At 46.5% G+C, this 20,280-nt stretch overlaps 1 protein-coding gene across 3 annotated transcripts in view; it reads left to right on the top strand.

Annotated features, from left to right (window-relative positions):
- The first annotated feature begins 3,317 nt into the window (after window positions 1–3,317).
- Window positions 3,318–20,280, top strand: part of LOC132836121 (gastrula zinc finger protein XlCGF8.2DB-like) — a 40,449-nt gene continuing 23,486 nt past the window's right edge. Inside the window, exons 1-3 of one of the 3 annotated variants that reach the window (XM_060855422.1) lie at window positions 3,318–3,452; window positions 10,828–10,993; window positions 11,999–13,035. The gene's annotated coding sequence lies outside the window, so the exon portion shown is untranslated. Of the gene's footprint in view, window positions 3,453–10,827; window positions 10,994–11,998; window positions 13,036–17,730; window positions 17,793–20,280 lie in introns of those variants that run through there. The other 2 variants (XM_060855424.1, XM_060855426.1) reach the window with 2 other exon arrangements.

Below are 20,280 nucleotides of genomic sequence, written 5' to 3'. Positions count from 1 at the left end.
TGCACAGATAGTGGAGACAAAGCCCAGAGATAGAGAGAGAGAGAGAGAGAGAGAGGGGAAATGTAAAGCAGATAAAGTGATTGCTATTAGTAAGCCAGGAAAGGAGATAAGCTAAATAGACGATAATGTGGGCTATGAGTGAGTGAAAATGCATTGGCTGTTCTGAAAACAACCCATCTTATGACAGGACTTCAGGTATGGAGGTGGGTCATAGACATAGAAGAAGGTGATTAAGCTCTAAAATTATTAAACTTGAAATTGAGTCATGACAGCTACAAGGTCTGCAAGCAGAAGATAAGATGCAGTTCCTCCAGCTTGCATTGAACCTTGCTGAAGCACTCCACACACCCAGGAACATGCTGGTGTGTTGAGGTGGCAGGCAATTAGAAGCTCAGGGCCATTTTTACAAACAGAATGTAGGTGTTCTGCAAAGTGGTTGCTCAGTCTGTATTAGATCTCCCCAGTGTAGAGGAGACCACATGGTGAATAATGAATACAGTAGACTAGATTGAGTGAGAAACTGGTAAATTCTGAAGAAGTTGGACAAGTCACTGGACCAAAAATGTTAATCCTGCCTTCTTTCCACACACGCACCCAGACCTACTAAAGATTTTCCAGCAATTTCTCTTTCCGTATCTTTTGGCAGTGAGTTCACCTGTCTCTTTCTGTCTAGTCATACTCCATAAACTCTATCGTGCTTGCAGCATTTTTAAAGCTTATTTTCTATCTTTTTTCAGATTATCACTTATTGTATTACTAATGTCTCCCAGTTCTCATGAAAGGTCATTCAGCCTTTGCATCTTCATAGTGATGTCTACAGCAGCATTGATTTTGTGTCATTGACTGCAGCTGTCTACAATGATGGGTGATCAGCATTGGCAGCTCTGACAGAATGACTATGATAGAAAATCTGAACAAAAACAGAAATTGCTGGAGAAACTCAGCAGATCAGGTAGCATCTGATGCTGATCAGTTTTTCAGCAGTCGCTGAATGATATATGCATTGTGAATTAGAATTTGGTGTATGGCTGTTTGGGTTCAGGCTCTGATTTTTCTTTTACTTAGTGAATTGCAGTATACGATGAGCCCTCCTGTGTTGTTTCTTGCAGTTGAAGACACCAGTTCTTTTTTAAAAACAAAATTCTTCCACTCAAGACTACAGGATTTGCTGAATTCTGGAGTGGATTAGAGGACCTAAGGAGTTATTGCAGCAAATAGATCACAGCAACTTACATGGAGGAAATGAAAACAAGTTTTAGAGCAATTTTACCCATGTAATTAGCCTCTGAATTTCCCCCAATTAAAACAACCCCTTGCTTATGCTTCAGAGAGTAGGCTGTATTCTAATTGTCAGTCATTTTGCTGCCTCAGTCTTTTTCATATCTCTGCTTTTCCAACTGAATAAGAAAGGAGGATGTGAGAAACAAAGCTCACTCACTGCAATAATTTCAGTCCAAGACAAGATCTGAATCAGTAGTACCCTTTATTTCACACTTGCAAGTGGGTGTGATGTCCACAAGGCAGGGACAAAACACACTGAATTCAACAAATACTCGATATTTATATAATCTGGTTCCTACATTTTTTTTTCTTATTTCATTGTTTCCCCCCCTGTTTACATCCTCCACTTCCCTAAGACCAGTACCCATTACTCCTGTTTATCTCATGTCTTATCCGGCCTTGTCTGTGACAAAAATGCTCATTCCTGTTCTCAAGGCCATTTGACCTCCTCCTACTGTGGGCACATCCTTGCCTTACCATTATTTACTCCCTCCATCTGTGCTGCCCTTCGCAGCATCTTATCACTAAGCCCTTTTAATTGGGGTTTGTTCCTATGTTTCTGTAAAAGTGGGAAACAGATGTTTATACCTATTGTTTATACAAGCATATTGAGTTTAACTGTCTGTCTTCACAGCATCTTACCATTGTTTTACAGTCCCGTTCCTTTCTTGCATACATTTTTAGCTAATACAAAAAAAAATCATGCATCTGCTCCACACAGCCCCCATCCCTGCCGACCCAGCCCCTGGCCGAAACAACCACACACCGATGTGAGTTCATTCACCTTGTATCAGAAATTATAATTGCAGAAGTAACACCAATCCACCTATATCCCACAGAGGGGTTTCACACTGGGCCTCGGTTTTTGCTCTTCCTCTGTCAAGCAGTGATTTTGCAGCCTGTCCTGCATTTCCTCAGTTGGTTACAGAATCGTTTGTTTGCCTTGCTGGAGTTCACGGCTGTCTAAGCAATGAGTATCTGTTAATCTGCACCTTTGGGGTCATTACTGTCTGTTGTAGGTGAGTGGAGAACAAAGAAGTTAGTACAGTGACTGAAAATGTGTAGAACTTATTCCACTTTGTGTCACCTCTTCTGAGTCATAGTCCTTCTGATTTTATGGAATTTTTTTTTCAAGACTTATAATCGAGCAAATTGTAAATTTGTAAAGTAACATGTAACAACAAAATAATTTCTGACCAGTTACCCCTCAAGTGAGAAAGGGTGGTAGATGTTTGGAATCCTAGTTCACATATGGCAATGAAAGCAGGATTGGCTGATAATTTTAAATCTGAGAGGTTTCCTTTTGTTAAGCAAAATTATTGAGAGATATGAGCCAAAGGCAGGTTTATGGAGTTAGGCCACGATCAGCTATGACCACATTGAATTGTGGAACAGGCTTGATGGGCTGAAAAGCCTACTCCTCTTCCTATATTCCCGAGTGAGATACACGATTGAAACACTTCAATTACGTTTCCCTCATTCTGGTAATTAATGTTTACTCCAGTCCCACAGGATGCCATTTGTTTAAAGCCATAAACAGAACGATTCTGGTTTCCAAATAAGGGAGACTTTCAGCCAATGAGGGGGAGCCAGATTCCGTTCACACCTATTGGTTGTAGGACCAACCTCTCCCAGGGTTAGCCTGACCGCTCCCTCTTCCTATTGGTTGGAAGTCACCATCAATCACCCAGAGGGTGGAGCATGCGCAGTGTTGGGCTGAAGCTCCGGTCGTGATGCGGTGGTAGAGACTTTGCCAGGTAAGTGTGCGATATATCCGATGGGGTGAGTTAACGTAGGAACTCTTCCTAAATAATATGAGACCTCTAACTTTAAATCATAAATCGTTCCAGCTACCTTTTGTTTTGGACAGCGCGTGGGAGAAGGGCCGCGTTCCCTCAGGAGTGATGCACATTTGCAGCAGCCATCTTTTTAGGGGGCAAGATGCCATAGTGCGCATGCGTCATTGCCTCTGCAAGGTGTACTTCACAAAGAAGAAAGTGAGGATTGTAGATGTTGGAGAGTCAGAGACTAACAACGTGGCGCTGGAAAAGCACAGCAGGTTAGGCAGCATCCGAGGAACAGGAGATTCGACGTTTTGGGCACAAGTCCTTCATCAGGAATGTCCACTGAGCTCCTTGTGGAAGCAGGTGGAGGAGAAGAACTTCCTCACGGTGAGCATCCTTGGAAGAGGTTTTGCAGTGAGGTTTTCAGTGACTGGGAGAAAGTGAGGACTGTAGATGCTGGAGAGTCAGAAATGTAAAGTGTGGCGCTGAAAAGCAGGGCGGGCAGGTCAGGCAGCATCTGAGGAGCAGGAAAGTCGACTGTTTCGGGCATAAGCCCTCCATCAGGTAAATTACAAAACAGCTACCCCTTTGGTCTGGATATACTATGGGCACACGTATGGGCCCCAGCTATGCCTGTCTCTTTGTTGGCTACGTAGAACAGTTGATCTTTCATAATTACACCGGCACCACTCCCCACCTCTTCCTCCGCTACATTGATGAGTGCATTGGCGCCATCTCGTGCTCCCGCGAGGAGGTTGAGCAATTCATCAACTTCACCAACACATTCCACCCTGACCTTAAATTTACCTGGACCATCTCTGACACCTCCCTCCCCTTCCTGGACCTCTCCATCTCCATTAATGGCGACCGACTTGACACTGACATTTTTTACAAACCCAACGACTCCCACAGCTACCTGGATGACACCTCTTCCCACCCTACCTCTTGCAAAAATGCCATCCCGTATTCCCAATTCCTCCGCCTCCACTGTATCTGCTCCCAGGAGGACCAGTTCCACCACAGAACAAACCAGATGGCCTCCTTTAGAGACCGCAATTTCCCTTCCCACGTGGTTAAAGATGCCCTCCAATGCATCTCGTCCACATCCCGCACCTCCGCCCTCAGACCCCACCTCTCCAAACAGAAACAAGGACAGAACGCCCCGGTGCTCACCTTCCACCCTACAAACCTTCGCATAAACCAAATCATCTGCTGACATTTCCGCCACCTCCAAAACGACACCACCACCAGGGATATATTTCCCTCCCCACCCCTTTCCACCTTCCTGAAAGACCGTTCCCTCCGTGACTACCTGGTCAGGTCCACGCCCCCCTACAACCCATTCATCCTGGCACTTTCCCCTGCCACCGCAGGAACTGTAAAACCTGCGCCCACACCTTCTCCCTCACCTCTATACAAGGCCCTAAAGGAGCCTTCCACATCCATCAAAGTTTTACCTGCACATCCACTAATATCATTTATTGTATCTGTTGCTCCCGATGGGGTCTCCTCTACACTGGGGAGACTGGGCGCCTCCTAACAGAGCGCTTTAGGAAACATCTCCGGGACACCCGCACCAATCAACCACACCGCCCTGTGGCCCAACATTTCAACTCCCCCTCCCACTCTGCCGAGGACATGGAGGTCCTGGGCCTCCTTCACCGCCGCTCCCTCACCACCAGACGCCTGGAGGAAGAACACCTCATCTTCCGCCTCGGAACACTTCAACCCCAGGGCATCAATGTGGACTTCAACAGTTTCCTCATTTCCCCTCCCTCCCCCCCCCCCCCCCCCCACCTCACCCTAGTTCCAAATTTCCAGTTCAGCGCTGTCCCTATGACTTATCCAGACTTGTCCTACCTGCCTATCTTCTTTTCCACCTATCCACTCCACCTTCTCCTCCCTGACCTATCACCTTCATCCCCTCCCCCACTCACCCATTGTACTCTATGCTACTTTCTCCCCACCCCCACCCTCCTCTAGCTTATGTCTCCACGCTTCAGGCTCACTGCCTTTATTCCTGATGAAGGGCTTTTGCCCGAAACATCGATTTCGCTGCACTTTGGCTGCTGCCTGAACTGCTGTGCTCTTCCAGCACCACTAATCCAGAATCTGGTTTCCAGCATCTGCAGTCATTGTTTTTACCTTACTAAACAGTATATGCCCAATGTCATCTCTTTTTAAGATAGGTGAAATGCATGCGCTGCCTCTTGAATCAGGACCTTAATGGGGAAACATTGCCTGTGAATGACTCCTCCGTTTGCTATTTAGAATAGCACAGAATCTGTACAGTGTGGAAATGGGCCATTCAGCCCAACAAGTCCACACCGACTCTTTATAAGCATCCCACCCAGACACACCATCCTACCCTATCCCTGCATTTCCCATGGCTAGTCCCGAGTGAAGCTGGAAAAAGCACAGCAGATCAAGCATCATCAGAGGAGAAGGGACTTGATGTTTCAGGTCAGAACCTTTCATCAGGACTGAGGGAGGGGAAGGAGGCTGAGAAATAGAGGGAGGGAGGTGGGGCTGAGGGGGGAAAGGTTGGTGGGATGATGATAGGTGGATGTAGGTAGGAGTGGCTGTGATTAGTCAGTGGGAAGAGAGGGGCTGATAGGTGGGAAGGAAGATGGACAGGTTAAGGGGATGGGGTGGAGAGGGAGAGCTGGGCTTGCAATGAGGTGGGCATGGGAAGATTCGGAAGCTGGTGAGGTCTATGTGAGGGATTTATGATTGTCAGCTCCTGAGATGGAAGATGAGGCATTCTTCCTCTAGTTTGCATGTGGCCTTATTTTGAAGGTGGAGGAGGCCCAGGAGAGACATGTTTGATTAGATTAGATTCCCTGCAGTCTGGAAACAGGCCCTTCGGCCCAACAAGTCCACATCGACCCTCTGAAGAGTAACCACCTAGACCCATTTCCCATCAACACTATGAACAATTTAGCATGGAAACAGGAGTACCCGGAGGAAACTCATGCAGACACTGGGAGGATATGCAAACTCCACTCAGACAGCTGCCCGAGGCTGGAATCGAACCTGGGACCCTGGTGCTGTGAGGCAGCAGTGCAAATCACTGTGCCACCATGCTGCCTGGTTGTCAGGGGGGTGGGAGTGGGAGGGGGAGGCAAAGGATGCAATAATTCAGGTTAGATGAAATGCAAGTGAATCTCTGCTGGATTGGAACGCTTCTTTGGGGCCTTGGATGAAGGTGAGAGGGGAAGTGTGGGGACAGGTTTTGCACCTTCTGCAGCTGCAGGGGAAGGTTCCAGGTTGGAGGAGGGATTAGTGAGGAGTGTGGACCTAACAAGGGGGTCACGGAAGGAACGGTCCCTGTGAAAAGTGGATGTGGGTAGGGTGGGAAATATCATTTTGTGATGGGGTCAGACTACAGGTGGCAGAGTTAGGTGTGTTAGACTTGACGATTAGTGGGGTTGAATGTGAAGACCAGGGGTGTGCTATCCTTGTGGTTGGCGGCAGGGTTTGTTTGAGGGCAAAGGTGTGAGAAATGGAGAAGATGCAGTTGAGGACATTGTTGATCACAGGGGAGGGGAAATTGCAGTTGTTGAAGCAGGAGGACATCTGGGATGTCCTGGAGTGGAATTGCTTCTCCTGATAGCAGAGGGGATTGGGAATATGGGGGTGGATGGGAGGAGGTGTAGTTGTGGTAGCTCTGGGAGTCAGTGGGTTTGTCATAGATGTTAGTGCTGAGTGAGCTAGTGGAGGTGGAGACAGAGAGGTTCCTAGAAGGGGAGGGAAGTGTCAGAGATTGTCCAGGTGAATTTGAGGTCAGGGTGGAAGGTGTGGGAGAAGTGCATGAACTATTTAAGCTCCTCAGAGGAGCATGAGGCAGTGCCAATACAGCCATCGATGCAGTGGAGGAAAGGGTGGGGAATAGTGCCAGTGTAGCTGCAGAAGAGGGACTGTTCCACGTATCTATAAAGAGGCAGCATAGCACGAGCCCATATGGGTATCCGTGGCCACCCCTCTGGTTTGGAGGAAGTGGGAGGATCGAAAGAAAAAGTTGTTCAGGGTGAGGACCAGTTCTGCCAAGTGGATGAGAGTGTCAGTGGAGGGGGACTGGTTGGGTCCACTGGAGTGGATGAGAGAGTGCTTCAAGGCTCTTCTCGCGGGTTACAGTTATAGAGAGACTGGATGTCCATGGCGATGATGAGGTGTTGGAGGCCAGTGAACTGAAAGTCATGGAGAAAGTGGAGGGTATGTGTGGTATCCCGAACATAGGTGAGGAATTCCAAAGGGGACAGGAGGGACTCGAGATTAGAGGAGAGGAGTTCAGTAGGGTAGGAGCGACAGGTCAACCGAGGCAGTCAGGTTTATGAATTTTAGGGAAATAAAGTTCCCAACCTCGCACTGCCCGATTCTATGACGTCAGAGGCTGTGAATGGGAGGTTTTTTGAAGCAATGAGATTGTGAATGGTCTTGGAGATGATGGTTTGGTGATGAGGGGGACAGTAGGAGGAGGTGTCAGCGAGTTGGCATCTTGCTTTGGCGAGGTAGAGATCAGTGTGCCAAACTACCACCATGCCTCCCTTGTCAGCTGGTTTGATGGTGAGGTTGGGGTTGGAGCAGAGGGCTGCCTGTTGCGAGGGGGAGAGGGTGAGACCTGTGGAGAGATTCAGGCAGTTGATGTCACAATGGCATTTGGAGACGAAGAGGTCAGGGGAGAGGGTAGGAGGCCAGGACTGGGTGTCAGGGAGGATGGAGTGTGTCCAGGAGGAGAGTGGGTGGGATTCACATTCAAAGAAGTAGGCACAGAGTTGGAGTCAGCAGAAAAAGTGTTCAGTATCTGGAAATGTGTGGAATGTGTTGATATGTGGGCACAGTGGAATAGAGGTTAGTCCTTTTTGAGGACTGACCATTTTCCCTCAGTGAGGGGGAGGTCTGGGAGGTGTGATAAATACCTAGCAGGGCTTGGGGCCGGGGCCTCATGTTGAGTTGGAGCGGAGGTGGGGATTGTCTCCGGGTGGGGGTGTGTGTGAGAACGATCATGTGATTGGCAGTGACATCAGCAGTCAGGTGAACGATGTCAGCGCAAGTGACGTCGGCAGTCGCACGGAGTGATGTGGTTGGCAGAGGCAGTGTGCTCAGTGGCAATTGCAGAGGGGACGTGGTCAGTAGAGGCAGCGGAAGCAGCATGTTTCAAACCCTGGACACAGTGGGCAATTTAGCCTGGCCAATCCACCTTACCAGAGCACCTGGAGGAAACCCACACAGAGACACACTGGGGATGTGCAAACTCCACACAGCCTGAGGCTGGAATTGAACCTGGGTCAGTGGCGCTGAGAGGCAGAGTACTGGCTGCTGTGCTGCCCTTTATTTATTTCTTATTTAACACCATTTCAGTGTCTCTAGCTGGCCCAGCATTTGTTACCCATCACTGGTTGCTCTTCAGTAGGTGGTGGTGAACTACTGCAGACCTTGGCATGCAGGCGCATCCAAAATGCTATTAGGGGAGAATTTCCAGGTTTTTGATCCAGCAATGCTGAAGGAATGGTAAGTTTATTTTCCACTCAGGATGGTGAGTGGCTTGGAGGGGAACTTGCAGGTAGTGGTGTTCTACATGGTATAACTCGCAGGTTTGGAAGGTTCTGTCTAAGGAGCCTGGGAGAGTTGCTGCAGTGCATCCTGTAGATGGTACACTCTGTGCATTGATGTGGCAAGAGTATTTTAGATTCCCAACAGTATGGAAACGGGCCCTTCAGCCCAACAAGTCTATAATCGACCCTCTGAAGAGAACCCCACCCAGACCCAGTCCCCTACCCTATATTTCCCTCTGACGAATGCACTTAACACTATGGGCAATTTAACATGGCCAATTCACCTGACCTGCACATCTTTGGATTGTGGGAGGAAACCGGATCACCTGGAGGAAACTCACGCAGACACAGGAAGAATGTGCAAACTCAACACAGACAGCTGCCCAAAGTGGGAATCGAACCCAGGTCCCTGGTGCTGTGAGATAACACTGAGCCACTGTGCCGGCCAGTCTGGGAATCAAACCCCCATCCCAGCCCACTAGCCTGGAGTCTCTGGATTACTATCCCAGTGAAATTACCATTATGCCACCAAGTTCTTTTTGAAGTGTTGTTGGATGATGTCAAGCTTTTGAGTGTTTTGGAGCTGCATTCATCCAAACATGTTTAAAATATGTTTGAAAGAAGTTCAAAGGATTTGCTAACCAAAACCCGGAATGTGCATATTGTCTTTTGAAGTAAGGCTGGATTGGGTAGGCCTGTATCAGCTACAGTCCAGTTTACTTTAGAACAATCAGTGACGACACGGTGGCTCAGTGGTTAGCACTGCTGCCTCACAGCACCAGGGTCCCAGGTTCGATTCTGGCCTCGGGTGACTGTCTGTCTGTGTGGAGTTTGCACATTCTCTCTGTTTCTGCGTGGGTTTCCTCCGGGTGCTCCGGTTTCCTCCCACAGTCCAAAAATGTGCTGGTCAGGTGAATTGGCCATGCTAAATTGCCCATAGTGTTAGGTGCATTGGTTAGAGTGAAATGGGTCTGGGTGGGTTACTCTTCGGAGGGTCAGTGTGGACTGGCTGGGCCGAAGGGCCTGTTTCCATATTGTAGGGAATCTAATCTAATTGAACCATATAAGATCCTGAGCGGACTTGACTGGGTGAATGGGGAAAGGATGTTCCCTCTTGTATTAGATCCTCAAATGGTGGATCATAATTTTTAAAAAATGAGGAAACTTGTTTTTCTCGGAGGATTGAGTGTCTTTGGAATTCTTTTCCTCGAAAGGCAGTAGGTGCGGAATCTTTAAATATTTTTAAGACCGAGGTAGATTCTGGATCACCAAGAAGATTAAAAATTTTTAGGAATTTGCAGAAAGGTAAAGCTAGCTTAAAATCAGATTAGGAGAAAGTGAGGACTGCAGATGTTGGAGATCAGAGTCGAGAGTGTGGTGCTGGAAAAGCACAGCAAGCCAGGCAGCAGTCGAGCAGCAGGAGAGTTGACTTTTCAGGCACCAGCCCTTCATCAGGAATGAGGCTTGTGGGCTGGGGGTGCTGAGAGATAAATGGGAGGGCAGTGGGTTGGGGAGAGCGGACAGATGGGAAAGGTAATGGACAGGTCAAAAGAGCAGTGCCGAGTTGGAGGCTTGGCACTGGGATAATGTGGAGGAGGGGAAATGAGGAAACTAGTGAAATCCACATTGATCCCGTGTGGTTGCACGGTCCCAAGGCGGAATGTGAGGCGTTCTTCCTCCAGGCGTTAGGTGATCAGGGTTTGGCAATGGAGGAGGCCCAGGACCTGCAAGTCCTTGGTGGAGTGGGAGGGAGAGTTTAAGTGTTCAGCTACAAGGCGGTGGGGTTGGTGGATGCGGGTGTCCCAGAGATGTTCTCTGAAACGATCCGCAATTTGGCGTCCTGCCTCTCTGATTTGGAGGAGATCACATCAGAGACCACATTAGCATTATCGTACTTGAGCCTGCTCTGCCATTCAAAGGGCCAAGTGGCCTACTCTTATTCCTTATTTGTATGTTTGTAATATGCTATCACACCCCTGATTTGTATCGTGTGATTGGAAGACAAGTACTAGGAAATCAGGAAGTGTGTGACTTCATTCAGAACTCCCAGCCTCATGTAACTACAATATTTGTACGGTATGGGCACCACGCCCATATTTCAGTTTCCAGTCACCCATAACCCAAGTATGGTGATCGTGGGGGATGCAGTGGTTCCATTGTTAGTTGGGGATAGTTAGACCCTCTATTTTTGACATTTTCTTTGTCAGTTTATCTAGATGGTGCCCAGGTCTCACCAAACAGACACAGGCAGATTCAGTACCGAAAGGAGTGATGCAGAATATTGTGCAACCGTTAGCAAACAGCCACTGTTATGGAAGGCCATTCACTGATGAAGCAGCTGAAGATGGTCGGGCCCTAGGACACTATCCTGAGGTACTGGGGCTCTTGCGGTGCGATGGTAGTGTCCATACTTCTGAGGCAGGAAACCAGGGTTCAAGTTCCACCTGTTCCAGATGTGTGCCACAACATATCCGAACAAATAGTTGAGAAAGTAGATACCCTGAGGTACTGGGCTCTTGTGGCGCCATGGTAGTGTCCCTCCCTCTGAGCCAAAAGGCCTGAGCCACCGGCTCCAGATGTGTGCCATACATGTCTGATCAATTGATTGGAAATATCTACTGAGGTGCTGGGTGCAGTGATGACTGAGATGATTAATCTCCAAAGAACACAACTATCTTTCTTTGTGCTAGTTATTACTACAACAAAGGGACAATATTCCCCTCAATTCTCATTTGAGTCTGGTTTTGCTTGCTGCTCAATACCACTCCCTTAGTGACTGCACTTGACAACAAGGCAGCATCTGTCACCTCACTGAACTGGTTATTGCTGAGCAGATGCTTAATAGCACTGTCTACACTCTCTTCTATCACTTATCTGATGATTGACTGACTGTCCTCTGATGAAGCAGCTGAAGATGGTTGCACCCTCAGACACTAGCCTGAGGTACTGGGGCTGTTAGGGTGGTAGCTTCCTGGATTGTATTTGGTCTGATTTTTGAGGACTGGACATAACTGGGTGACTTTTGTAAAGTCGCTCTCCGGGCATTCCATGTGGAGTATTTTTTGGGTTATGACAATCCAGCAGCTTTCATGGTGACTTTGTTTGTTCGTGCCTGCCCCAGTCATTGTCAGATTCATTCAGGTCCATTTCGTATCCTGACGAAGAGTCACTGGACCCAAAATGTTAACTCTGATTTCTCTTCACGGATGCTGGCAGACCTCCAGAGCTTTTCCAGCAACTTTTTTTTTGTTTCTGATTGACAGCATCCACTTCTCTTTCAGTTTCCATTTCATATCCAGCCTTTGTGGTTTTTTTTTGGACTCTCTCACACTCCCCACTTTTTTATTTTATTTTTCTTGTTTTAAATCAATTTTACAGATTATTAGAAGGGGAGGGTTTGCAGAAAGGAAACTGCAACCAAACATTCCCATCAGGATCTGACAGAATCGCCCACATGTCACAACTTGAATCTCAAAGGATTTTGGACATGGAAGGAAAAAGCATCATTCACGGTGGGGAGAGACCATACACGTGTTCTGTGTGGACGAAGCTTCTGCCTGTCAGAACATGGATGCTGTCACAACAGGAAGATATCTTTGAAATGTGCAAACTCTGGGAAGGGATTTAATTCCCCATCAACGCTGGAAAACCATCAGCGCATTCAAACTGGTAAGCGGCCTTTCACCTGCTCAAAGTGTGGGAAGGGATTCACTTGTTCGTCCACTCTGCTGAATCACCAGCATGTTCACACTGAAGACAGACCTTTTGCATGTCCAGTCTGAGGAAAGCGTTATAAAAGTTCACGGGAACTGATCGCCCATCAATGTGTTCACACTGGGGGAGAGACCATTCAGGTGCCCTCATTGTGGAACTGGGTTCAGAAGATCATCTGACCTCACCGTACACCAACACGTTCACACGGGAGAAGCCATTCGCCTGCTGTAATTGTGGGAAGGGGTTTAGCACATCATCCCACCTGCGGAGGCACTGGTGAGTGCATAAGGGAGATAGACCATTCATCTGCTCTGGATGTGGGAAGGGATTTATTTGTCAATCCACCCTGCTGAATCACCGGCATGTTCATACTGAGGAAAAATCTTTTTAAATGTCAAGACTGTGAGAAGTGCTATAAAACTTCTGGAGACTTAATTGCCCACCAGTGTATCCACACTGGCAAGAGACCATTCCAGTGTGCTCACTGTGGGAATGGGTTCAGGAAATCATCTCAACTGACTGTGCACCAGTGAACTCACACTGTGGAGAGACCGTTCACCTGCACCGTGTGGAAAGGGATTTACTCAGTTGTCCCACCTGCTGACACACCAACGGGTTCACACGGGAGAAACCATTCACTTGCCCTGAGTGTGGGAGAGGATTCAGTCAGTCAGCCAGCCAGCTGAAACACTGACTTGTCCGTAAGTAACTACAATGATTGGATTTTGCTTTTTGCTGACCTTGACCGTGTTCATTGAGGTCTGTTTTTGCCAATTTTTGTGAACATTACCCCTTTTATAAATGTTAATATTCTGCATAACAATTAAATAAACTAGCTTTATCTTGTAGGCTACGTGTTGATGCTTCTTAATCTCTCCAATGCAGGCTCGTTCCTTTTGCAGGGTTCTCCCTCCTCCTGTCTCCTCCACTCTCACCTCAACAAGTACGAACAGCCCAGGGATGTGTTTGTCACTAAGATAGAGATAATCTGATCAGCCTCTGCTGCTTCCCTTCCTTTCTCAGACACTGGGCCAAACTGCCTCTAAAATCCCTTATACAAGCCCTGAACCCACAGCTTTCTTTGGTTTCTCTGTTATGTTACTTCATGCCCTCATGGTTCATGAGACCCACCTTGATCCTATTGTCACAAAGCAGAAATTGCTGAACTTCTCCATAGAGTCGTAGAACAGTACAGCGTGGAAACAGACCCTTCAGCCCAACTCATTCATGCTAACCAGATGCCCTTTAAGACTATTACTATTGGCGAGCATTTGGTCCATATCCCGCTTAAACCCTTTTCTACCCATCCAGATGCCTTTTAAATGTTGTAATTGTACCAGCCTCCAACATTTCCTGTCGCAGCTCATTCCATACATGCGTGAAAACGTTGCCCCTTAGGTCCCTTTTAAATCTTTCCTCTCCCTCCTTAAACTGATGCCCTCCAGTTCTGGATTCCCCACCCTAAGATTCACCCTATCCATGCCTCTCCATGATTTTATAAATGTCTAGACGGTCACCCCTCAGCCTCTTGATGCCCCAGCCTAATAGTGTCTCCCTATAGCTCAAATCCTCCAACTCTGGCAGCATCCTTGTAAACCTTTTCTGTTCATGTTTAACAATATTGTTAATTTTTGGAGAGAAAGAGAGACTCCACTGTGTTTGCAAACTACCAACTCCACCCCCCCCCCCCCCACAAAAAAAACTCTTTCCTCCCCATATCCTCGTAATTAGGGTAGTAATGATAAGGAAACCGTCCAGGCATTTATGAACTATTAACCCTTGAAGTTCCATTGCATACAAGGCTACAAGCCTAGTGAAACGGAATTAGAGTCCATGGATGTTTGATGGTAGGTGCACACACTATGGGCTAAAGGGCCTCTCTTCGTGTTGTAGAAACTATGACTAATCAAGCTAGAGGAACAACACACACACCTGGTTCAATTCCACCCTGGGGTAACTGTGGAAGCTCCACACAGACATTCTCCCTGTGTCTACGTGGGTTTCCTCTGGATGTTGCACGGCACAAAGATGAGCAAGTTAGGTGCATTGGCCATGTTAAACTGACCACTGTGTCCAGGGATATGTCAGTAAGTTGGTAACCCAGAGGGAATATAGATTATAACGATAGATTGTGGGTGTGGATCTGGATGGGATGCTGTTTGGAGGGATAGTATGGCCTCAATGGGCCGAATGGCCTGCTTCCACGAACATAAGCATTTTGCTAAGGGCTTTGCTTTTCTGTCCCAGCTGGAATTTCTTCAGTGCAGTCATGAAGGGGAGAAACTGTTCACCATCTGTGTATGTGTGGAGACGGATTCTGTTACTTAACTCAGGCAGGCACACCAGTGGGTTCACCATATGGGATGACCTTTCATTGTATCTTTGTTGTTTCATAGAGGCTTCCAAGCAACATCTAACTTGTTTGCATACCAAATGTTCATACTGAGGAGAAGCCATTCACCTGCTCCACATGAAGAAAGGGATATATCCATCACCAATACAGCACGGAAACAGACCCTTTGGTCCAACTCGTCCATGCCAACCAGATATCCTAAATTAATCTAGTCCCATTTGCCAGCACTTAGCCCATATCTCTCTCCGCACTTCCTATTCACATACTCCTCCAGATGTCTTTTAAATGTTGTAATTGTACCAGCCTCCATCACTTCCTCTGGCAGCTCATTCCATACACTCACCACCCTCTGGGTGAAAGGGTTGCCCCTTAAGTCTCTTTTCAATCTTTCCCCTCTCACTTTAAACCTATGCCCTCCAGTTCTGGACTCCCCCAACTCAGGAAAAAGACCTTGTCTATTTACCCTATCCATGCCCCTCATGATTTTATAAACCTCTAAAAGGTCACCCTTCAGTCTCCACTCCAGGGATAATAGTCCAGCCTATTTAGCCTCTCCCTATAGCTCAAACCCTCCAACCCTGGCTATGTATTTATAAATCTTTGCTGAACCCTTTCAAGTTTCACAACATCCTTTGGATAAGAAGGAAACCAGAATTGCACACAATATTCCAAAAGTGGCCTCATGTTACAGCTGCAACATGACCTCCCAACTCCTATACTCTGCCAATGAAGGAAAGCATACCAAACGCTTTCTTCATTATCCTCTCTAACTGAGACTCTACTTTCAAGGAACTAAGAATGTGCATTCCAAGATCTTTGTTCAGCAACACTCTCCAAGACCTTACCATTAAGTGTACAAGTCCTGCCCTGATTTGCCTTTCCAAAATGCAGCACCTCACACTTATCTATATTAAATTCCATCTGCCACTCCCAGGCCCACTGGTCCATCTGATCAAGAGCCTGTTGTGCACTTGAGGTAATTACCTTCACTGTCCACTTCACCTCCAATTTTGGTGTTATCTGCAAATTTACTAACTATACCTCCTGTGTTCACATACAAATATTTTTTTCCTCAACATCAGCTTGTTCTTCATGATGAGAGACCTTTACATATTTGAACAGTGAGAAGACCTTTAACATCAGAATGGATTGTCTAATGTCCATAGAGAGCTCTCACTGGGAAGGGGCTGTTCACTGCTCAGTGTTTGGGAAGGAATTTACTCAGTTTTTTAAACATCCAACATATCACGGAGTTTAAACCACATTTGTGGAGGTGGTGGCATAGTAATAGTGAAATTATTAGCAATCCAGAATCCCAGGCCAGTGCTTTTGGAATGTAGGCGAATTCTGTTGTGGCAGATGGTGAAATTTGAATTCAGTGCAACATTCAGAATAAAGAACGAGCCTAATAATGACCACGTAATCTTTGCCAATAGTTGTAAAAACCCATCTGGCTCACTTGTGGCCTTTAGGGAAGCGAATCTGTCATTCTTTTATGATCTGGCCTACAAGTGACTAGGCCCACTGCAAATATGGGTGACTCTTAAATATCTTCTTGGGCAGTTAAGGATGTGCATGAAATAAGCGAGCAACACCCATGTACAAATAACCCCAAAGTATGTTTTGTGTGTCTGTCTATATTCAAAAGAATTCAATTAACACCATTACTCAAAAAAGCTGAAATCAAAGTGGAGAGAGGCTGTACACATGCTTTGGAAACATTTCTGATAATAGGTACATTTACCTTTGTTGCCTCTTAAAGGCTAAATGTGCATTGTAATTTTACAGAAATATGTGTGAAGTTCTCTTTAAACAAGCTCAAACTAGACAACAATAAGTACTGGTGAGATGTTTTAAATTTCATTTACGTGACCCATTACACAAGTTCAAAAGACTACTTGAGACTCAAGAACTCGTGTGAAAAATTAATGAATACGTCATTCTAACCCAGTTGGTCTGGTCAAAGTTGGACCAGGTCAAACTCCCAGAGCTTTTGTGTATTCATCCTTTTTGACTTTAGGGCTTACAAAATTAATTACACCCACTCCATCTTGTTATTTATCAAAATGGAACACATTGACCCATTGAAGAATCTTGCAAATTATGTAGCCCATTCTTTCGGGAATCTGAACAATGGTCATTTTCTCATGGTTTGTAAAATGCTATCTCATCTCCCTGAGAGATTTAATGACATCTTTATATTTAGTCCTTCACTTGAACTCCTGGCTTAGAGACAAAAATATACATCGTCAATCCTTTCAGTTAACAATGTATGCCTATATGTTCACAGGTAATAATTCTGACCACCTTGATATGTGTGCTATAGATCCTTCATTGTCATGGGTGTACGTTCTATACTGTAGAGAAACGTGTAATAAAGTTTCTCGCTACAATGTCGAGATTTTTCACTGAAGAATGAAGCCAGAGTCTGATCAATGCTGTATAAAATCTGACATCTACCCAAACAGACTACACTTCTCCTAAAACAATACAAAGGATCTGATACTTTCCAGATCCTTTCCCATCTTCTGACCATTCTCCTCCAGTCACCAATCCCTTGTGTGTACATCATTCTTCAATAACACTACAGCTTCCACTTTCAAACTTCCATCAATCTTACCAACCGATATCAATGGAATTGCTGCAAGGGAATCAGTTCTTAAATACTCTCATGCTGATTGTGTTATGGCTTCCTGGAGTAATGCACTGAGCCAAATTTTTCCCATCCGAGTAAATTTTAATAAGATTTTATTTTAAATTGAATCTAATTAAGGCACATCCCTTTCTCTCACACTGCAAGGGATGGTCTGCTGTGAGTTGTTCTCTTGCAATCTGAATCTGCACTGGAAGGGTTCATGCCCCTCGTCCAGACTCGGTCCAGCCCTCTCATTCACTCTGATTGGCCGAAACAAGAATCGCCACGCTTTGTTCAATCAGCACCGTTCTCTCTTCCTATTGGGTCGGGTCCGCCATCAATCAACCAGGCGCACCGGCCCTTGGAGCATATGCGCTCACCTGCGCTCACGCTGCGCAGGCGCATTGGGGGGTGTGTGTCTGAAAGGCAGGAGGCCAGAAGAACCCAGCAAGCCAGGCAGCGTCAGGAGGGTGAGAAGTCAATGTTTCGGGTGTAACCCTTCTTCAGGTCTTTAGGGGAATCGGGGGGTAGGAACTGGTGTAAGGGGAGCTGCAGATAAAGGGGTTGGCGAGGACAGGCTGGTGAAGTGGGGCTAGGTGAAGACAGGAGGAGGGTACAACCTGGCTGGTCAATGGGAGGAATGAAACCATTGGTGGACAGGAGGGGGAGGGAGGTTATTGGAAATTGGAGAACTCGCAATGTTGAGTCCTCTGGGCTGTAGGCTGCACCAGCAGAAGATGAGGTGTTGTTCCTCCAGTTTGGGCTTTGGTCCATCTTGGCCATGGAGGAGACTGAGGATGGTCATATCTGAAAGGGAGTGGGAGGGGGATTTACAATGGGCAGTAACTGGGAGGTCCGTTTGGCCCCTGGGGGCCTGGCTGAGATGCTTGGCGAACCGTTACTTAAGTTTATGTTTAGATTAGATTACATTCCTGACAGTGTGGAAACAGGCCCTTCAGCCCAACAAGTCCACACCGACCCTCTGAAGAATAACCCACCCAGACCCTTTGGCTAACGCACCTAACCTATGGGCAATTTAGCATAGCCAATCCACCCTAACCTACACATCTTTAGAATGTGGGAGGAAACCGAAGCACCCGGAGGAAACCCACGCAGACATGGGGAGAATGTGCAAACTCCACACAGACTGTCACCAGAGGGTGGAATCGAACCTGGGACCCTGGTAGTCTCCCTGATGTAGAGAAGTCCACATCAGGAGCGCCAGATGCAATAAACTAGGTTGGAAGAGAGGCAGGTGAACCTCTGTCTCACATGGAACGACTGTTTGGGGCCCTGGATGGAAGTGAGGGGGTGGTGTACCTGCAGGTTTTGTATCTTTTCCAGTGGCAGGGGAAGGTACCTGGAGGTTTGAGTAGAGAGTGTGGCACAAACCATGTATTGTCAAAGGGAGCAGTCTTTGCGGAAGGCAGAAAGGGGTGGGGAGGGGAAGATGTCCTGAGTGGTGGGATGTAGTTGGAGTTGGTGGAAGTATTTAAGGATGATGCATTTGATGCAGAGCCTGGTAGGATGGAAGGCAAGGACAATGGGGACTCTGTCTTTATTGCACTGGGGGGTTGTGGTTGAGAGCAATGGAACAGGGAGTAGAGGTGGTATGGTGGAGGGCTGTCTGCATGACAGGGAGGAAAAGCATGTTGTTCTCACTTTATTAGGTTGATGTGGACAGCTGCCATCTTAATTGATGGCAGTGTATGGAAGGGCACTTGCGCTGAAGTAATCTTTTTTTGTTGAGGGACAATGTGCTGAAGAGCACATACAAACCCATCCTGAGCTTTCTTCCAAAAACTGTTTAAAAAAAAAAGCAGTGGGTGTGGTAAATGAGAAACTAAAGCAGAAAAGCTGCTGGAAAAGCTCAGCAGGTCGGGCAGATCTGTGGAGAGAAATCGGAGTTAATGTTTCAGGTCTCATGACCCTTCCTCAGAACTGACACAATTCTGGGGAAGGGTCACTCGACCCGAAACGTCAACTCTTGATTTCAGTCCACAGGGACTGCCAGACCTTTGAGCTTTTCCAGCAATTTCTGTTTTTGTATCAGATTGCTTCTTGTGGACTGACCGGGATAGGTTTTGGATTTTACAGGCGACTTGGAAGCAACAAATGTAGACAAGCCAAGGGAAACGATTGTTCCTTCTACAATACAGCTTTAAAATTCTGCATCGGTTACACAAGTTTTCCACTTTGTGGTCCGCGAATTCTATTAGTCATAGAATAATTCAGAATATTTGTTTTCTCATTCTGTTGGTAGAATGGGGAATAAAAACCTAAAGTTGCTTGAGAGACTACAGCAGAGCTGGTAGCATCTGTGGCAAAAGACACACCGTCTGGTATGACTCTCCTTCAGAGCTAGTATTCTGTTTAATAGAATGTGGACTTTGCAATGAAAAGATGTGATTATGTAAATTTTTTGTAAAAATTCACTCCTGGAATGTGGATGTTGTGACTAGACCAACATGTATTGCTCATCCTTAGTATTTAAAAGAAAAATGATGGGAATGTCAGGAAAAAAACTGGGTGAGAAATATAAGCTGAAAGGCTGAAATTATGTCAGCCAAATTAAAAGACTCATCTGCAGCAGAATCTCCAGTACAGACAAAATGGGCCATTGCGAATTCTATATTTTATGTTATTCTTTGTTAATTCCTTATATAGGCCATTAGCAGATTCATAGTCAGGAAAATCAAGCCAGACCTCTCGCCGAGATGGTGTCTCGGTACATCGGATTCTGATCATCTCTGTTGGAAGCTGTTGAGAGGGCATTCATCTGCTTTGACTATTGGAAGGGATTTGCACAGCTGGGAAACACTTGCAATAGTGAAAGGGTGTTCACCTACTCAGAGTGTGGGAAGCAATTTACCTGTTCATCCAATCTGCGGGCACACCAACACGATCACGATGATGAGGGACTTCTTCAGTGTTCTGCTTCCGAGTACAGCTGTGAAA

This window comes from Hemiscyllium ocellatum, chromosome 46 (assembly GCF_020745735.1).
Source record: "Hemiscyllium ocellatum isolate sHemOce1 chromosome 46, sHemOce1.pat.X.cur, whole genome shotgun sequence".
In the NCBI taxonomy this organism is placed as follows: Eukaryota; Metazoa; Chordata; class Chondrichthyes; order Orectolobiformes; family Hemiscylliidae; genus Hemiscyllium; species Hemiscyllium ocellatum.
Note: the sequence above shows the minus strand (reverse complement) of the source record. Positions and strands in the feature narration are given on the sequence as shown.